Source organism: Cryptotermes secundus, unplaced genomic scaffold, assembly GCF_002891405.2.
Source record: "Cryptotermes secundus unplaced genomic scaffold, Csec_1.0 scaffold213, whole genome shotgun sequence".
Lineage (NCBI taxonomy): Eukaryota > Metazoa > Arthropoda > Insecta > Blattodea > Kalotermitidae > Cryptotermes > Cryptotermes secundus.
The window spans coordinates 1286199-1293140 of NW_019731264.1; the positions used below are offsets into that span (position 1 = coordinate 1286199).

Genomic DNA, 6942 nt, shown 5'->3' on the forward strand with positions numbered 1-6942 from the left:
ACACTTTACCTAGTTTATCATTCAAATCTTTTTTTGTTGCGTGTTATTATTGAAGTGTATTCTGACATGTCTTTCCGCCTATCAGCCTAATTTCTCACAGCAGAAGACAATGGCTACTTTTTGGGAGATATATTTGCTTGAGTTCAATTTCTCATTCTGTCAGTAGCAATGAAAACCAAGACAAATGGCCGTAATATGAGATAACAAATCACCACACCCAAAATGTCGGAATTGTTGTCTAATATCCGGTCGTATAAGGAAATGGTATAGAGACTTATGGTTTTAGCGGAAAGTGGGGAGGTGGGGTAAATAGGGCTGTCTCCTTACATATCATAAGTTCTTGACACGAAGTACATAAAAATAAGGCTCAAGAAGGAGCTTCGTATCTTATCTCTGAGAGTACATAAATAAACGTATGAAAAATCTTCGCCCGATAATTCAGTTTTGATTAATATGGATAAAATAGGGCCTCCGTTTACCGTTAAATACTAACAGGATTATTTTATTGAAAATAACTTATAACCAGGGCCCAGATTTTGATGACCTGAAAATATTTAAAAAATGACCGAAAAAATCCAGAAAAATTACCTAAAATATGACCCAAAAATGCAATATACAGGACCCAGATTTTGATGACCTGAAAATATTTAAAAAATGACCGAAAAAAATCCAGAAAAATGATCTAAAATATGACCCAAAATGTAATATACAGGGCCAAGATTTTGATGACCTGAAAATATTTAAAAAATGACCGAAAAACTCCAGAAAAATGACCTAAAGGAGAAAAGAAAGAACACTTCGCTTCCATGTTATTCACATTTCAGAAAACATATGAAGAAAAGTTCCCTAAATTGGCCAAAAATGACAAGAAATACCCTTAAAAGTCCAAACAATTACCCAAAAATTACCCCCCAAATGAAAAAAATGACCTTGAACCTAAATATGTAAAAAAATGACAAACATTACCTATAAAATTTACATTTCTGTAACCAGCAGTTCATATCCGAGATTTATATATTTAAGAGCATCGCATAGGATACAAGAAAAAGACATCACAGCCGACACAGTGGCACGAGCGCTACTGACCGGCTGGATACCCCGCTTAGGTTGCCCACAGACCAACACCACCGACCAGGGACATCAGTTGAGATTCAAACTGACGTCCCTGGTCGGTGGTGATGGCCTGCGGGCAACCGCAGCGGGATATCCAGCCGGTCAGTAGGGCTCGTCACTGTGTCGGCTGTGATGTCCGGGATGGGGATGGCTTCTAGCCAACCGCTGTTTACTCGTCGTTGCTAAGCAATGACGCTTGCGTTGTCACACTTGCTTGAATGTGGGCAGTTCCCACATCGTCATCAAAATCCGGGCCCTGCTTATACAAAGTAACGCATGAAGACCAGATCAGAGGAGCCAGAGCAGACGTTCATTGCTATGCACCGTCTTTGGAAACACGATGTTCTCTTTTGGGTCCGCCCCGAGGTTATATAACGATAATCGCAGGCCAGCTGATACTAATTATGCAAGTGAGAGACTGATTTGAGAGTTTGTAACTCAATTGTGACGAAAAGTGTTGAGAGTAGTTGAGCTCTGCAAGGGAGGTTGTATGTATGTATGTATGTATGTAAGGGGTGGGCCATAAAAACCGGTCCCCGCACTGCGATTTTCAATGATCTATTGTACTTCCCCTTGGATTAGCCCTTTATTAATCCTACAATTTAATGAAAAATGTAGGACCCTGCTTATGGGGGCGTCATAAAAGTCACTTGGATCCATAAAAACTGACCCAAGTGACGAAATCTTAACTAAGCTATGGCCTCACAATCTCTCAGGATGTGTGCGGCTGAGTCATCTTCTTGTAGGCATCTCTCACAAGTTGGGTCCTCTGTCAGTCCCAGTTTGGAAAGATGTCCTTTTAGGTGGCAGTGTCCAGTAAGTAATCCTACCGCCCATCTGAGTTGATCTCTGTTTAATCTCAACAGATTCTTCGTTCTTCTGGCCGAGGGTCCTGATATAAATCCAGTCCCTGATCGCTTTCTTGGCAACTCCAACTGAGATGCCGCAAGCTGGGTCAGGTCCTATGAACGGCTTTTCAGATCCTGCTCTTGCCAGCTGATCTACGGTTTCATTCCCTACAATACCCTCATGGCCTGGCACCCATATCAGCTGAACTCTGTTATGTCTGGCCAGTTGTATGAGGGATTGGTGGTTGTCCCAAACCAATTTTGAAGTGATTTGGTGTGTACCAAATGCTTTAATTGCAGCTTGACTGTCTGATAGGATATACACGTAGATGTTCCTATTTCTATATTTCCTATCTAAATTCTCAACTGCGCATGCCTTAATGGCATCCACGTCTGTCTGGAATACTGCTGTGTACTGAGCGAGGCTGAGGGTATGCTTCCGCCTCGTGACATCACAATACATGCAAGGGAGGTTAAGAGGAGACATTGATCGAGCTCTGTTGAGGGAATAACTGGCAGGCGGTTCTGTGTTGGAGTCAGTAAAGGAAGGACCTGAGCGTGGGAAGCTGCAGGATCTCCGCTGTTATGAGCCGTTACCAGGGAACGGCTGTTGAAATCTTAGCGGGTGCTTTGGTAATTTGTCAATTGTGGAGATTAGCGGTAGCGTTGTATTATATTAGATCCGAGAGGTGTGCATAAGGTGTCAACAAATCCAATATCCAATCCACACCCAGTCTAACAGCCATGCACCCCAAAACGTGACAATATTAACAACTTCCGTTTGAAACAATTTTCGATATTCTGCACGTTGAACTAAATACAAGACCACTTCAGCATTTGTACTGCGTGCTAGAACACGGCAGTGGGCTTGAAATATTCGCACTCCCATTTCCTGTGCTGTGTTGTTTTCTCTTGGTAGAGGCCCTGAGACAGGGCCCATCTCTCGTATGAGTACTAACGAACTCTTAGGGGTCTCACTGCATCACAATTAGGCCAAAATATGAATTTAAAAAATTCAGAGAAACTAATAAATGGACGCTTAAGTGACAAACCATTGGATATCACTACCTTCTGGGATACGACGCCGTTTAGTCTGGTAGAACTTTAATAGACATTTCGGAAGAATGTACTGCTTCCAGTTTCAAAGTCGAAGGAAAAGACGAGCATGCAAACAAGTCAGGAATAAGCAAAGCGCTTTCGCAATTTGTTATTTTTTCGACCCTGATGATTGGGGTAATATATTCTTCCGAAACATCTGTGAAATTTTACCAGACTACATGGTTCCATATCCCAGAAAACAGTGCTGTTCAGTGTTACGGCCGTGAGAACAACAAATGTCAAATTATTCTACGTTTTAGACAAGCTCTGTAGCCATTACTGGGATGAATACTTTATGTTGTCTACATTCCATTCGTTCAACGAACTACTCTGAAGCTGAGGCCGTCAAAGACCGAAGTAGCCTTCATGCGTACGAAACGTGATATGCTGTCCACTTTGCCACCTTTGTTGATTTCTGAAACAATCCCAAAATGGTGGTGTAACGCTTATATTTCACCGTGTCGTTCAATCTATGTCACAGGATGTCGTATTTGTCCTGTAACAATGTGGAGATTCCAATTGCATTACGTAATCCAGCACATTAATGCCTGTCGTATAGGCAACACACCATACACTTCTCATTCAGTTTGCCTATAATTCTTGGACCTTAGTTGTGTTGGTACACGCCCCTTATCGCTTGAATTTAGTGTTACAGGTAAATGGTTCTTTGTGGCGTTGTCCATGGGACTGACATGGCAGCAAATAGGCATAGGTTTCGCGGTTATCAAACTGTGTTCCGTGGGACCGAAATATTTCACTGGAGGTTTCTAAAAATGAAATGGTCGAATTTCATTTATGGTAGCCCTTAGAAAATGAGTGACCTGGTATAAGGTTAGCTTTCATATTTCAGATTCAGAAGGTCGCGATTTATAATTCTGCCCTCAGATCCACCACACTAAGGATTTCCTAATTCTGTACAGGGAAAATACTTGAATTATGTATTGAACAAGGACGAGACTGCATCCTTATGGATACGTTCTAATTCATTATTTCATTATTACCATGGCGTTCCGCACTATACAAAATCCATTTGGTTGTGAAGCAGGATATAACATACTTTGTGTACATAAAGAGAAATCCTGTGAAAGTATGTCTCAGTATTCCATCTTCGTATGCATACTGGAAGTATGCTAAAAACAGAAAATTGTCACGTAATTAGGCGTGACTATAGGCGGTGTTTAGATTCGTAACTGGATTTATTGAACACTTACAGACCGTAACTACAAGTAACTACAGCGCTATCGCTAATTCACACATTCAGAAGTTCACTACAGCACGTACTGAGTCTTCTCAGTCTCCTATGTCTTCATAAGTCGTTGTCTGGTAACGGCTTCCAACAGCGAGGGCTACCCCTTTTTCATTTTTCTCATGGGGTGAGACTGCATTTGGTACTGCGGCCATTGTTTGGCCTATTGTACCAGCCCAGATGACAGATGGTGACGATTGTGGAGCAATCAGTGGAATGCGAATTAGCAGGGGAAACCGAAGTACTCGGAGAAAACCTACGCCAACGACAGTTTGTCCGCCACAAATAATGGATCACCTGACCCGGGCTCGAACCCGAGCCGCTGCGATTGGAATTCGGCGACTAACCGCCTGAGCTCTGGACGTTCCCATTACTCTGGGTTACCGAGCTGTCCCAGTGTCTCAGCTACAGCTTCTAAGAGCAACAGCTGAACGGCAGAAGTCCTCTGACTGACTGACTCACCAAACAACTCGCTCCACTCCACTAACTAATCCCCAGTCTGGCGGCCATCTCACACGAACCTCCTACTCTCCAGCCGTCCCAAGGTTCTTCTAGTGGCACTTGGACCTCGTTATATAGCCTCGGAACGTACCGTGTAGAAAACATCTATCGTTTCGTTCGTGTTCGTTGCGGCAATTATCTAGCAACGCCGTTGTTTACAGAGCCAGTACTTAAAAACGGCTATTGTATAGGTGCTTATTTCGTGATCGTTGCCTAACAACGGGTCTACATGCCAGCGTACATAATTAACTCGTTTGTATACATAGTTGCGTAAAGGTACGCCTCTGGTCTGCTGTCTGGGCTATCTTAACCAGTCTTTTTATTATCAAATTTATCTATGATAAGCGCCATTTTATTGCATGGAAACAATTATTTCATAAAGCCTTCAAAATGCGGCGTTACGAGTGGAAAATAATAGAAATTTATAATATATATATATATATATATATATTGTCGCGTATCGGGGGTTTGCTTGACTAATAAGACGGGGGATTGGTTTGACGATTGAATTTATTGGACCTTTATAAACTGGTTACAACAGTTCGCAAATCACTACTTGACACACTGTTTTCTTTCTCCGACTGGACACTCCAAGGGTACTATTCTTACTTCCAACTGAACTTCGTTGAACTCCGTTGTACTCCTACGTACTCCTTTGTACTCCTCCAGTTCTTCTGTGTCCTCTTATAACGCCTCGGCACGGACACCAAGGAAAACGCCAACTTCTAATGTCAAGAATGTGTTTATTTGTCCGTTGCTTAGCAATGGATGCTCTTCTATTGTTAAGGGCGTAACTTCGGGATTGTGCTTACAGAGTTGGTCACGAGATCATTACAGTAAACATTTTACTTAATATCTGTGATGATTTTAAGGAAATCCTGCTTGCAACACATCTTTATCGCAGTTTAACCACATACTCAATTCCTTTAATTTCCCTTGACAGAGGCGTGTTAAAGTCCACATTTGGCTGTGGAATTTAATTTGTCCGACCCTGACGGCGACAGACAGGATTACCCTCTAAGTCCATTTCCTCGTAGGAAACAGAGAAAGAGAGACTGAATTAACCAGAGCTTTGAAAGAAGTTTATAAAAGTTTAAAACACATCTAAATTAGAACGAGTCCTTTACCTGTGAGGAAAGGTAACAAGGTCCATTAATTTTTTCAGACGACTAGAAAATTAAAACGCACAGTGAATGCACGAGTAATAAAACTTCTTCGGTCTATTTTGGAAGGTTAATTTTGGAAACACATTTCGGCCCGAGTAAAAGTTTATGTTTCGGACGCCACACAGTATTTCTAAACGTATCAAAATTACTTTGCAGATATAATGCCATACAGAACAGTGCAGAAACACGTGTGGTGTAATCCATTTAATGTTTTTACCTATGTGTCTCAGATACGTTTTAATATTATTATCAAACCAACAGAACGGCTTTCAAGAGCATACTTCAGCTGAGTTTCGAAACCAAAATTTTATATGAATCTCTATTTTTCAGGAGGTTACATGCATGCTAAACTCATCTAAACTCCCTTCTTTTAAACGCTCTGACAATGCTAGGGGACATATCTGCGTATCTACATTAGAACTTTCTCCCCACACGCCACGTCAAATCGACCTGCTTACATGGATTTTAGGCGTCATCCATTCTTTCTCTGTGGACCACGCAGACCTAAATCTCCAAAATGACTGTTTACCTTGAGATTTAAAATAAAAATTCTATAAAGGTAAAGCTATCCTTGTAACAGGCCATGGGGGCCCATAGGGTTGTGGGACGTTACGACTCCCACATTTTCTGCACATTCAGCTCACAGATGCTGGTGAGGTTGCCACCCTTAGTCGCCGGCTGAGTGGACCCCAGGGCCATACTGAGGCTGGAAGGATTAAGTCAATTCAAAGTACCCAGTTACCTCATCGGCAATAGAAACCGTGACCTATCGGCTTTTAGCATACTACCTCAACCAATAAACACTCTATATACTAATACCGTATTTACGCATGTATAGGCCGCGCATTTTTTGCCAAAGAGGAAAACTGGGGTGCGGCTTATATTCCAAATATTCGAAATCACACTTCATTAAAAAAAAATATATTCATAATTAGTAATACAGGGTGTTCTACTCCTGAAATAATATTCC

The 6942-nt window shown here is 41.7% G+C and overlaps 1 protein-coding gene across 2 annotated transcripts in view; it reads right to left on the bottom strand.

Annotated features, from left to right (window-relative positions):
- Positions 1 to 6942, bottom strand: part of LOC111866745 (nephrin) — a 521921-nt gene that overhangs the window by 61710 nt on the left and 453269 nt on the right. The gene's annotated exons all lie outside the window — the stretch shown is intronic.